Raw genomic sequence first — 14,375 nt, 5'->3', positions numbered from 1 at the left:
TCAAAGATTAGATTAAAAAAATTTAGCGATAATCTCTCTTTAGTGTGCTTAGAAATGATGGCACGGTACGCTCAGGTGGTCCGGTCGCCTCTACCTAACTCTTTTATAGGTTCCAAGCCTTAAGTGACAATGAAGATTCTTATCCGTTGGATGTGTGTATATTTTCGAGACGCATTAATGATGAATTAACGAAAAACGAAAAAAACTTTCCTTGTAACCCTACTTTGTAATGACGCTTACTACTAGCAGAGCTTTTGCGGCATCATGTGCCTATCAAAGCACGTATATATCACAAAAAAACCACTGACGAATTTTCAGGGAGCAAGCGTTTTTCACCAAGACGCAATGCAATTATTGAATATGTTTGTTTTGGCAGTATCGCCCCTTCCGGAATCGCTGCACCCCTGTGCCCGCGCTTCACAGAAAAGGACCCCAGAGCAATTTATCGTATAGGATTAGAATAAAGGGGGATCCGTGTGCAGCGAGCCCCAGGGGAGTCACGCTGGATGATTGCCCCGGTAGCCATAGCAACGCGTGTCGGCTAGCTGTGCCACATCCGTCGTACGCACCGCCAATAGAGACCTATTATTGGAGCTGGCAAACCGTGGTCTAGCCTGCGTTTCAGCTGGCGCTGGACCTCACTGGCCAACGCTCAAACTGTGGACAACACGAACATGATGTCTGTTCCAAACGGTCGCTGCGCGACAAACACAGAACCAAGAGCTTCGACAAGCAGCGCTATTCTGTTGAGCAGAGGTGTGCTTCGCTCTGAACACGTGGATCGCTGTTGCGGATTTTACTGGTTGGTCAAGCAGTCGTTATCAATAGAAAAGACGCAGAAACCAACAAAAACTATCAATAATATCAACGATTTCGTGTTAGTTGGCTAATCGGATAACATTTTAAAGGCATGCGTATTTGTAAAAGCACATCCAGCAAAACGGTGACTGTAATGCTGAAAAAATAGTGCAGCAGCAGCAATTGAACTTCTGTGAAGTGGTAGCTATGAGGACCCAGCGTAGGGGTAACTTGGTTTCTTTACAATGCTACACTTGGGCGCTTAGCAACATTGAGTAGTTCGTAACCAACGGTGGATTTTATACGCAGTAATAGAGTTGTGATTTTATTGGAAATATACTGCCGATTATGCGGTCGGGTATTGTGAGTTGACGCTATCGGTCACTGGGGGTCACTCCTAGTGGACACTGAACCCATGGTAATATAGTAACAGCCTTGTCACTTCGAAAAGCAAATACGTCGCAGTACCTTCGGGAACAGACAGCAGGGTGTTAGCACGCCACGTCATCGTGCCGCAATAACCGAACCAGACGTATGAGATGGTACGTATCTTATGTAGGTATATGGACAATGTTTTCCGTTTAGCGTTTTCTCCAATATGAGATGAAACTACGTTACGCACAGAAAGCAATGTTGAAGTAACGCAATATGAACTCAGTCAATGAGCTGATGTTATATCCGTAGCTAGAGTCGCTTGACAACGGAACGACAAAAAAGATGGCAGCTAAAGGTGCTAATTCAAGTCAGTGCTCAAGCTTGTCTACGCCTGCGAAGATCTGATTAATAGCCGAGCATCAACGCGAATGGCACGGCAACTTGGTGTTTATGTGATACAGTCGACATTTTATAATTCGGGTTCCTCCTGAATCAGGAATTTGAGGAACATGGGTGACTTCCTTTTTCTCCGTGGCCACAAATCGGGTACCCACTTTTTGCAAGAGTAAAAGGGCATTTGTTAGCACGTAAGAAAACATTTATTGCGAGTTGTTTTTGAAAAAAACGTCTATTTCGTAAATCCGATATTTCTGTCTCGCGTTTCGCGCCTGCGCGTTTCAACTGTGCTATCAGTGTTACATTGTTGAGAGAGCAAATACTAAAGTAATTTTACCCAGGGAATAGAAAATTGGTTTATACGTTTTTATTTTTTGGCATACATCTACCTAACTGAACCGTTTCCACAAATTACTGTGTAAACTAGATGCTGTGACACCGAAGCAATGTGTTCTCATTCCTGTCCCGTTTCTCTCCCTCTACATACAAACACAACTATAATATAAGATGATAAAAAAAAAACCGTATCCGAATCCTATCCAGTTACTCTTCCCGAATATTAGAAGCCTGCTGCTGGGCCTTCCGCACCGCGACCCGCCGACCTGACATCCCAACGCTCGTCATAATACACCATAACACCGAGCATATCTTCTGATTGCGGCGACTAGCAATTAAGCTTCAATCAGATGCGGCATCTCGCCCCTCTCGTCGTTTGTATCTTTTCAAAACAGTACGCGTCTACCTGAGCCGAAAGCAAAAGTTCAGGTGATCATGAACTGAACGACCGCCACGACAGCGACGTCAGTGATCGGTTACATTTACGTTAGCCAAGTCAGGATAGAACCGACGTCACTGATCGCTCGACGTGATCTCACCTCTATGCACAGGATTATCCAGATCGAAGACATGTCGTCTTGTGAGTCGCGAGACTCAATCAACAATCGCTCTTATTCCGGCATGACCTCAGAAGGTCATCAGTCAGCTTTGCAAATTAAACAATATACAGCCACAGAGCCCATGCCGATGAATTAAGAAAGTCTATAGCCAATCGCCAAACGGAAATTAATCCCAAACACGACGCCAAGCAAGGATCACCGCCGTCTTCCCTAACCGGTTTAACGTTCTCCGCCATTAGCGCCTTGAGCGTATCATCGAAACACGACGACTTTTTTTAAACAAATCTGCTAAGAAAATGTTTGTATTGGCATTCCCAAACAGTATTGCGAGTCACCACTCGTGATCCTGAAATCCTTTTCATGCTGGATAATGGTATTTAGTGTAGACTGTTCACCCACCGGGACTTTTCTCCTTTGTCGATAGAATATACAGCCGCTTTCAGCCAGAGCGCAACTACCAAGCACCTTTTCAGCTTTTGATAATAATTATAATGTAGTTTTTTTTATTAACGATCTTGTAAGTACAAAATCGCATTAATTTGGACGTGTCTAACCATATTGGAACTGGCGACCTTTTCCAAATTAGACCAAGCCCCGGCGCTATCCTCGCGGAATAGAATAGCGTAAGTAGTGCTTGCACTTGTCGGTAAAAACATACTCACCTAGCATACTATCTGACCCATCCTTTTAACGTTCGGCCTGTTCTAGGCAGGTTTGCCCTTTGCGATCTTCATGGGGAAACGCCGTTTTGATGTCGATCTACTGCAGATATAATCGTTTCGCCGCAAATTCAGAAGGCTTTTTTGCCCCCTTCCGAAAGCTACCGCCTTCTCTTAGATATGTTTCGATGGTCTAGGCGTCCCGCACATCCATTTTGAGTTGGACAAAATGCAGCCGACGGAACCTCTCTGTTCCAGTTCCACCTACTAGCTCTCGAACGGCATCATTTGCAAAGTGGAAACTATCAGCGGACCGTAGTGGTTTTGAGCTGTTTCAAATGGTGTTCAAAATTTGTGCCTACTCCATGCTAGTGTTTGAAGTAGTGTATCTTTCGAAAGCGAGTATATTTGTCGATGAAACACGAATTGCTTGGCATATCCGTGAGTCAGCTCTAATAAAATACAAAACTGTATAAATCTGCGTACGCTACTAAAACTGGTCTCTGTGCATTAATTTTCCTGCTCTTGTAGAGGTCGCTTGATGTCTACACACGCTAGACATTGATTCTTTTCATTCGTGACCTCTAGGCCTTCCCGGTTCTGTCTTTTCGCAGCCTTATTCACATGGCCGAACAGACAGTAGTACTAGTTTAGTGTCGCAGCTTCCAGAAGCTCAGCTTTTTTTCGCCAGGTTCGTCTTCAGGATATGCTGGTTTTTTTTTTTTATCTCTGTGCCTGGTAAGCATTGTTCCGCGAGTCTGTACAATCTGTGACTTTTCAACCGACATCGTTTAACCATTATCAGCAGCTCTTGCTCTGCACAAAATGTAGCTTTTCATTTATGGCACATATAAAGTGTATTTAAAAAAGTATTTACTGTTCCTACCTCGGTAGCGATGATATTTAGTGCAGCTGCCCCAGAGCCTGCAGATTTGTAGCGCTGAGCGCCGCTAGCTGTTAGGCCAATCGGCTCATCGAGCCAATCGCGATTACTCGGGGTACGCTGGACGGTTCGTAAGTCTACTGCCTACTTGTGGTTCAAGATCGACCCGGCACCGTAATTCGCCGTGAACACGTACGTTCTTGAAGTTTGTTTTTTTTGTTGTGGTAAAGTGAACCAAAAGAAAGAAAAAGCAATTTACTTTTTGTCTGCTGTCTGTGCTTTTCATTAGAGAGAGCCTTAACGTTTGGCAACGTCTTGCATTACCACAAGCATAGCAAGACCTATCCTTCAAATTCGTGCGTTGCTCTTCTTGTTTATAAGAAAGACCGGTTGATGTCCTCGGCGGGAACCGATATCGAGCTGGTATTGTCAGTACAAAGTTTCTTTCAGCTCGATGCCCTTGTGAGATCGCTCAATCGTCTCGGCTTCGACCTAGATTTCCCTAGGACACCCTTTGAGTCTCGGCTCCCTAGATCTGCTCGAAGGCAGACCAACTCTTCTAACTTTGAGACCATCAGTTACGATCATTGCCGCTTTGATTCGTCTCAGGCATCACGGCCTGTATGTGGCCGACATTTATCCTGTCGTTAGTTAATCGACGAGTAGGTTAACGTGTTCACTTCGCTCTTAGGGCGTTGCTCATTCTGTTTTTGTCAGTAATAGAAATGCATGTTATTATATATATATATATATATATATAAACCCAAAATTGGCTATGTTACATATATTAGAAAATAATTATAATATGATCTACAATGTCATATACTTAATAGAAGGCAAAGACAAAGACAGCTCAATTGCATTTGTAGCTGAATCGGAAGAATTAAGATTCTTGGCAGTTTGACCTGCGAGACAGTGACGTGCGTATCCTACTAAGAGCGATTTATGATTATATATACAGAAACCATAAATCGTAGCTTTTCCGTACTTCTTCGTCGAGTCGAGTTCGGTCATCAGGTCGGAAGACGTAATTAGCTTGGAAGTTTCTGGTATACTTATTTTTTCAAAGATTTTTTCCTAAGAGAGCTGCTTCGTCGATAGTTACGTACGTACGTACGTACGTACGTACGTACGCAGTTCCCATTGAAGAATGTTTGTAATGGTGTTATCATTAAGCCTTAAAACAGGCACTTACACTTTTCAAATGAACCGGTCAAATACCGCCTATCTGATTGCACGGGTGTCTCCTCGTTGCCGCAGTTCTTTGGGTGTTGTGTAGAAGCAAAAGTTGCGTCAAAATCAATTCTATCTGAAATGTCAACGCCGTTCACACCCTCCAGCAACTACTTACAAAGTACGGCCACGCTTTCACTGTGGACACGCACGTTGGTTCGAAGTCCCGACTTTCTTTTTCAAAAGAAAAAAACTCCAAAACCCAGTTTGCCAGCAAAAAAAGGACAGTTTTTTTACGAGAAAGGCATCGATACATCAATCGTAAGCGGGATGTGTTTTGCATGACAGTGACCTGGTTAAACAACGAACCTGAGGCTTCAAAAAGTCATATATTGCATGTACACGTATAGAAGAATACAGAGTTAAGTATTAAACCGGCACGTGCAGCAAGGCTTGTGGGGGTGGCAGTTAGAAAGCAGGCTCCTCAAGCAGCCGTGCGCATACAATACATCCGCCTTATTAACAAAAAAATCACGTTTCATAATCGCTTCCGCTGTTATTTTTTTCGAACTAGACAAAGCCAACATGTTCGTTAAAATTCAGCCGGGCCCATGACGACCAGTACGAACTGCTGCCAGAGTCTTTGTATTTTTGATAGAGAAACATGTATAGACCCAGAACCATAGATTGGTATTAGTGGCGTAATACTTTACTAATAATTTACATAATAATGATAATAGTGATAATTTCTTAGAATTTTCCTTGGAATATATTTTAGGAAAATGAAAATTCGGCTAAAAGTTGCCATCGAAGATATTTACTACTAACACTCGTATGAAGCTCGCCTAGAAAGCACTACGCTAAAATTCAGTACGTTTTTGCCCGGTTTACCAAAATATGTTAATTCAGATATAACAATGCCTGTTGTACGACTTACTTGAACTTACCAGTGCCCGATGGTCTATTAAGGTCCATATATAAGGTCTTATAACATATTTACAAAGAAAAACTATTTGTCATTGAGGTCAATGCTGCTCGCTTCCACAGATGAAATCCTGTTTGTCCAGTCGTTCACCGTTTGTATTGAATCCCAGTGAAATAGGTGAAGAAAAACAAAAACTAATATTAGTAACATTATTGAATGATCATGTTTAAATGTTCGCTATAGCAGCTCTTAAAATTAAACAATGTATCTATCTAACTGATGATCGTTTGGGAATGATTTGGGTGATTGACGCGTATTTCTTAATACGCTACCATCATAACGTTAACCATACGGCCATTGTTGACTGAAAGTTCGTCTTATAAATTGATTACTATAGTACATTGTTACCGTGTTGCTTCCTTATTTCTGTTGAAGCAAAGCCCTGATAAAGTAAGCAGCAAAGCTCGTCTGAGGTAACGCTTAATAGCTTGAGTATAAATAGACGTATAAAACAAAGAACCCAGCTGTTGAGGTTGGACCGCTCTTTCCGAAACCTTCAGATGATTAGCTGAAACGGATCATCATACGCATAGCATCGTAAACAATATCTTCTTTTCGAAGCTAAGTACGTCCCGGCATAAGACGCCAACTTCGGCGACTTATAATTGTGTGATATTCAGTGCTTAGGTATGTAACCTTTTAAGTGAAACTATGTGCTCAATCAATATATGTAAGATCTTAATGAAGCTACACAAACTTCATACGATCATTATTGTCGTGTACACATACTCGCATCATCTGAAGGAATAAATATAACCTCTACACTTTATCGACCTGATGTCCGGCCTCGTGTACGCGATCTGTCAGGTCGTGAAGAGGCTCCCCCATGATACGAAAGGTCAGTCACCTTTCGAATCAAAGAGATATTGGGAAGCACATATACGATTCATTGGCTCGACCCCCGTTATCTATACACATAAATTCCATGCGATTTATTAAACAGCACGTAATTATCCGCAAACGACACAATTTTAATTGCTAATTGTTACAGTGAAAGCACATAATTGAAACCTTCCAGTTTTTCTGATCTGACACACGCCTACGGAACTACCATCGGTTCCCTGAAATGCTAACCTCGCGCAGGAAATGGCTAAATAACAGATTCCAAACCAACGGGACCATGGCTCCGATCCTGACTAGTACGTTAAGGTCCATAATTTTGCTTTCGCGGACCTACACCCGCTGTACGAGATGGTCTCATAAAATGGCGAAAATTGAATTCCCAAAAGGCAATTCAACGAGTGCGGCCCTTACTATACACTTAGCGAAATAGTTTCAAACATTTCAGCTACCACCGGAAAAAAACATTCTATAATATTACACCATCGTGGAGCACTTCAGCAAACTAACCTGATCTCCAAATTGGAGCCACATTGAAAAGCTTCGGGCCTGCACAATACGGCGACTTGTCACCATTTTGTTTGAAACATTTTCTGGATTTCAGACAGGAACGTACGTAGGTAAGACGTGTGTGATATCGCAAACAACGGCCGACAGTTTGACCGGTGGCACGCGCATCTGTAACTCCTGTATCTTAACTATAACACCAGACATGCTAGCTGATCGACGCTGTACACGACTGCATTGAAATATATTAGTTTTTCATTTTTATTACCACTAATAAAAATTAACAACTTTATTATATGATGTAATGCACCAGTCTGAACAGGTTCAGACATCATAGTTACATTTTGCTTAATTATTACATATAATAATTATAACCTTCATTGCCTAACCTCAAAAACATCGACTGGATATTAGCCTATTTAATAAAAGCAGCATTTTAGGAAACTTCCTGTAAACCGCAGCGTATTAGGTACACAGCAGTCAGCGAATCCAGGATGACACAATTAGTACTATACAAGCTGGTGGTAGGAAAGTATCTGTTACATAATCTTCCGGGCAAAAACTTGTACAAATCGTATCCAAATAGGGCCAATTTAAAATATTACTCGCACTTCGGAAAATGCGTCACCCAAAATTTTATTCGCCTCCTACTCCGACGGCCTGTTCCTGTTCGTGGACTTTCGGGCCATTTTCGGTTTAAATTATGTTTAAGGGCAACGTCCTAAATGCACCGTTCGAGACGCTGTATGCTGTTTACTTGAAAAATACAGATTATAACTATGCAGAGCGCAGGATATCTAACCACAGCTGACCGTCATCAAAGTGATTTGCTAGATTCAAGCGAACTCTTTTTTCGGGGGGGGGGTAATTCGATTAAACTTACCGATCAATTGCGAATAACTTAACAAAAAGTTTCAAGCAATACACAGACACTTGGTATGAGGGTATAAATAGGCCAGAAAAGTAGGTCCCGCATGCACTGAATCTACAAGCAATAGCTTCGCTTATCAAATCCTATAGTTTTCGTACCAACCGTTTATTTGGATCTTTCATTCCAGTCGGGCAAGGCTTCGTATTGAAAGAACGAACAGCTTTTTAATCCTATTGGATAAACCATACAGGTGTTTCCTCATAGAACAGTTGGTGTTTATTTAAAATTATGCGAACGCTACCGAGCTACCTGCTCGATTTCAAACGAGCTTCTTCCAGCAATAATTACTCTAGCGATAATATGATTGACCTACGTGTACTAAATTCGTATTTAAAATCGTTACGTATAAGAAGATTCTCTTAACAAGCTCGTCTTCCTCTACAAAGCATCTGCGTTTATTATAAACGATATTACTAATTGTGAAAGCTTTCAATATGTAATATAAAAAGCCGGGATTACTGGGGTCATCCGCTCCATCGCTGTTTTTCTAATAACAACGACCTGTGCCTCTGTTTCCTTCCCTCTGTGCCTGTTCCACTACCAGTGGGACAATGGCGTGCACCGCCGCTGGCTTACCGATGCTCATTGCTGTTCGTTTGCTAAATGACACGAGAAGTTGTCGTAATCAGAATCCTGTAATCACCTGGGATATCTCATGGTCGGTCCCACTGGTTAGACGCGGCGTCTCTGTCAAAGAAGAAGGTGCGCGCCCCATACCGCTCGAGGGCCTAACCGGCCATCAGGGCCTAACCGGCCATCAGGGCCAAGCTATCCTCGGTCACGCGAAACAACATGAAACCAGAAAACCTTCGTGTATACGATGTACGATGAACACATAAGAGCACATGCACACACACAGGCGCTCCTATGCAAGGGCATTCGTATAGGCCGGTCTCTGGCGTATCTACCAATTCGAAGTAACGCTAGCAGTCGCACTACCAGGAGCGTTAATAAGTGCGCCGCAAACCTCAGAGAGAGAGAGAGGGAGAGGGGGAGGGCCAAGGGGAGCAAGTGTGGTGCAAACTGAAGTTGTACCTACTTGATGAATAGGGCAATGGTTCTGAGCGGTGTTTACAACTATTCTATTGTGTTGCAATGCAAGTATAGAACATTATCATAATGGTCTGAAGATGTTCAGAGCAGGAAGTCGTCGCCTACGAAAATTATTGTTATGTATATCTGTTACAAAGTTCGTATAGAAATGGCGTCGTCACCGACGCAAACAGAATAAAATAATGAAGTTGCTACTAGATAAGGATTGCAATATAGCACAACAAGTGGTCAGCGATTCCCTTACTTCGTTCACGTTATGGTTTAGTAAAACAGCGAAGATTTAAATGAAAATTGATGAGTCACCTACTGAGTACCCGAAAAAAGGCCAGGCATTGCGAAATGTCATGAAGCTTTTTCTCGACTCTTAGGGAAAAGTCAAATATGTCCAAAGGATGAAGCTTTTTCAACAAGATTGGCGATGATCAATGGTGAGCCAAAAAGCGCTCCTTTTTAATGGACTTTGGCTGACGGTCCGTTTCGGGTTGTGCAATTGGCTGTTCACCTATATCAATCCGCAGATTTTTCTAATTCGTGTTCAACTACGGATAGTTAGTTCTCTCACAAATGCACGTTATTTCTGAGATTCTAAAACGATCGTATTAGATCAATAAGTATATATGCCATAATCACGGACCTGCCTAGCGCTTGTGTCTATCTTGAATCATCTACTACTTCAAGCACGATCTGTTCATTGTTAAGTGACGGAGCGGAAATTTTTTTCTATCCGAGTCAGATAAAGGTGCCCACCAGCATACCATTATAATTAGATATGCATATACGAGACGCTGAAAGTCCGCCACAAAGAGTAACGTTATTGTCGAACTGGCATATTCCAAAAGTTGCTTCGTGTTCTTTGGACCAAAAAAAGATCATATTAAAGACCTACCCATCCGACATTGCACAAAAGGAAACGTTCAGATGACGATTAGACCAATGCCTCAGCGCTTTCTACGTGTCGTATTTGCTTCGAAACGATACTGTGCGGATGATTGGCGATAGCCGCCGACGGAAAATCGGATCTTTTAGTTATTACTTGGCTATTGGCCCGCTGCCGTTCGCCCAATTGTGTCTTCCTTGATTCAGCTGTGATTTTCGGTAGGCCACAGTTTTGATGGGAAGCACGGCAAAGCACTGGCAGAGACACGAGCTTAATTTGGCCAGTGTCCTGTCTGGCTGGTTTACCTTAAATAGCAAGTCCGACTGCTACCCACTAGTGATAAATGCTCGTGTACTACCAAAAACATATAGTCAGCCCAACACATATAGCAGAGAATTCGAGCTAATGTTTCGTATGTAGATCTCCTATACGGAGAGCAAATATCAGTTCAGAACCGTGGGATTTAAGCCAGCGTTTGTGAGCTCCGTCAGTCCCCATTAAATTCAAACCTTTCTCGCATCGTTGAAGCTTCGTTCTTAAAATGACCAAAATCAAAGGTCCATCAACCGTAGCCACCATGTTGCCCGTTATGGAGTTTCCAACAACCATTGAATTATTCCGTAAATAATATTGCTGAAACATGGTTACATCATTTTTTTTTGTCTATTTATTTATTTACTTACTGTAATGGTCACAATTCGAGCCGAGACTCCGTGTTGATCAAGGCTCAGCCACTTTCACCGGTAAGAAGCCGGTAGATCGATGTAACCAAAGGCTGTAGCTTCTATCGACTCTGAAAGTTATGCCGGCTAGTTTAGCATTATTTTTGTTGATCCTCTATGGGGTTATTGATTAGTATCTAGTAATAGAGCATGTAAATAATCGCCTTTTCAATTTCCTTGACGTTTAACCGCGCGTGCAAAAAGCATCATCACATAAAGCTTAAACGCGTTGACGTCAAACCAGGGGGTCTATTCCGCCGCTGTTCTACATACGCTGGTATCATAGTACCACTGGCGTCTGATACGGCATAGCAGTCAGCCATGTTGCCATCAGAACAATCTGTAAATGGTATAGCAACGAAAATTTAAAATAGTGAAGTTTTTTTTTCCATTCTTTCCAAGGCGCATAGCTGCTTCAAAAGGATAATTATAAGATTTAAGATAATTAAGTAAGTTACCCGTATCGATCTAAACTGGGACAGTTTCTGTTATCTTGTTTCTAATACTGCATCTAGAAAAGAACTTATTTTAAATATAGCCCTAGGGACTAATCTTAAAAATTTACTTCAACGGGCAATCGATATTTTTCTATTCGAAACGAAATTATTACCCTCTGTGCAAAAAAAAATCCAGATTTTTATAGCCGTATTTAAGATTTCTAGCCCATGGAAATCCTCCTTAAACGTTTCAAAAGCCGCGTGAAAACCGACAACAACGTAGACTGCCGATTCAAAGAAAAAAAAAAGTATTACTCTCAAACCAAATTTTCGTCTTAGGTGAGGTTTTTTAGCGCGACTGAACGATAACTCATGTTTGATCGAACTGCGAAAGCCATGCGCTGCTCTCCGTCACAACGAGTGTGTTTATTCGTTCTACGAAAAGTCCGGTACCGAAAATACCGGATTAACGCGCGCTCGCTACGGAAATCAATCCAAATTTAGTTTATATATATATTTTTTTTTTTGTGAGCATACGCCTGGTCTTAACTACTGTATTATAAACAATGATAAGTAACACTTATTACACAACAACAAACATTATTGAACTCGTAAAGATAGCATAAAATGTTACTCGATTGCAAGGTTAATTAATGTACGTAAAAGCATGTTCTTGCTTGCGTATTCTAGCGAAAATAGTGTTCCTAGTAACATACGAGCCAACTAGCCTAGATCAAACGGTCTGCACCAAATTCACTCCCCCTACAAAGTTACGGTGGCAAGGGTAGGGGCCAAACATACAGCCCTCTCTTCCCATATTGGTGTTTTTTTCTTTTAGAAAAGAAAAGGAAGCAGAAAATGGTTTTTCTACGTGTGGTGATTATACGCAGCAAATTCGATCGTGGCACCGTGACAAGTGTAAAGGGTTGTTGCAATCGAAACGACTCCTCTGGCCACAAAAAGGGTTTTCTTTTTTTTCGCGAAATGGGTACTTTTCATTTTGTCTTTTTCTTTCTTTCTTTTGAACAGTAGAAATAAGTAGCATTTTGAATTTAACAGAATCGAAGCGATTTGCCGAATCTCAATTTCGAACGAGCAGTTACGCTGAACTGCTATACAATCTCAGACACTAACAGTTAGAACGAAGGGTAAATAGGTGATTTTGAAAAAATGCAAATTTTCATATGCCTACGTTAGTGAAGTTCGATCTGTCTGAGTGAGACGAGTGTCTCCTGATTACTCCGAGTACGTAAAGGTACGTTTTTGAACGTGGCTCAAATTTCACGCCCGATCTTCTTAGCTTCGGAATAATTTTTCTTCTAACGCAGTTCTACGGTAACGGCTAGGTTAAGACAGCTCCATCGTAGTCAGTAGTCTGTAGCTCGACCTCGACCTATCGGCAGAAACAATTAGCAAACCTTTCAGTTTTCCGTCATCGTAAATAATACTTATCTAAAATGAGATCATAATCTTCCTTAGTTTGCAACTGCAGTTCCTGAATAACATTTTTCTTTACTTCTTCTATTATTCTATACTTCCAACTATTATTATTATTCTTGCTGCTTGCCTTTGATATATCAAAAGGGTGAATAGCCCCTCTCTTAGTGATAATAATGACAGGGGCTATTCACCCCCTTGCTATATTAAAAGTGAGCACTAGGCGACTAGTTAACGTAATGAAGCGGACAAAAGAACAATGAGATGCTTGCGGATAAGTGGCCCACCAAAGCGGGGGTACGTACAAATATTTGGGACATCGGCACCAAACTGCAGCCATAGCTATGATGTGGTGCACGGACAAGCGACAGGATGTTTCTGGGGGCAAAAATATCCACATAACAAAAATTGTAGTGGCCGAAACGTCTCTGAAGACCCGCCCCAAGGCAATTGACCCTAAAAACTAGGACGAGCAACCGCTAGTGACCCCGCTAGTGACCTAGAAAAACAGCGGCTAACTCATGGGCCAAAAGTTAGATCCACGGCTGACGTTTAGATCAAACGTCTGGGCACGTATCTGAATACAAATGAGTATATTTTAGTCAGGTAGGTATTAGTTTGGTTTCATTAAATTATATATATATATATATATATATATATATATATATAATTTTTTTCTAAATCTAGCTTCCTGTGATATTCGACCTGGCCGCATGTTATGATACGATGTTTTTGTCAGTTTTTGCCCTGTCAGAACAGGGCATTTTAGAAAATACTACATAAAACGATATTGCATATTAAAGACTAACCAACGACTGGTTCGATGTGAGAAGGCACCTTTTTAAAACGTAATTACCAGATTACTCTACGCGCTTTATTTTACTACCCGATAAATTTTCGACATAAAATGCAGCTTTTGACAAGCTTCAGCTGCCGATAACCGTCAGTGCGTATCTGTCAGATGCTGTGTTTTTCATAACGCTTTATACCAAAGGACAATTATAATACTAAAGATTGTATTGGATTTATAGGTGTGGCAGACCCTGTGAACAGACTCTTGTAGAACAGCGCATCTTACTCGCAGGCCAACTGACGCCATTTCCCACCATTGTGGACAACGCTGCCTGTTGCCTGGCAGATATTTATGTGTTAATTATCCGCAGAGTCAATTGTCATTTGTTCCACGGGAGTACCCCGTGGAACTCCCCTTAAAAGCTCGTTTCGCCAAACTTTCGTACACATAGCTTGGTGTCATTGCTTGTTCGCCGCATGAACATATTGATGGTGTAGTTTATAATAAATATAGGAAAAGAGAAAAATTTGACTCGGATAGAATAGCAGATCCGTTGTACGAAGGATTACTAAAACGGTAAATTTTGCAAATTTTCTTATGTGAAACACGGAAA

Source organism: Varroa jacobsoni, unplaced genomic scaffold, assembly GCF_002532875.2.
Source record: "Varroa jacobsoni isolate VJ856 unplaced genomic scaffold, vjacob_1.0 contig01937, whole genome shotgun sequence".
Lineage (NCBI taxonomy): Eukaryota > Metazoa > Arthropoda > Arachnida > Mesostigmata > Varroidae > Varroa > Varroa jacobsoni.
Note: the sequence above shows the minus strand (reverse complement) of the source record.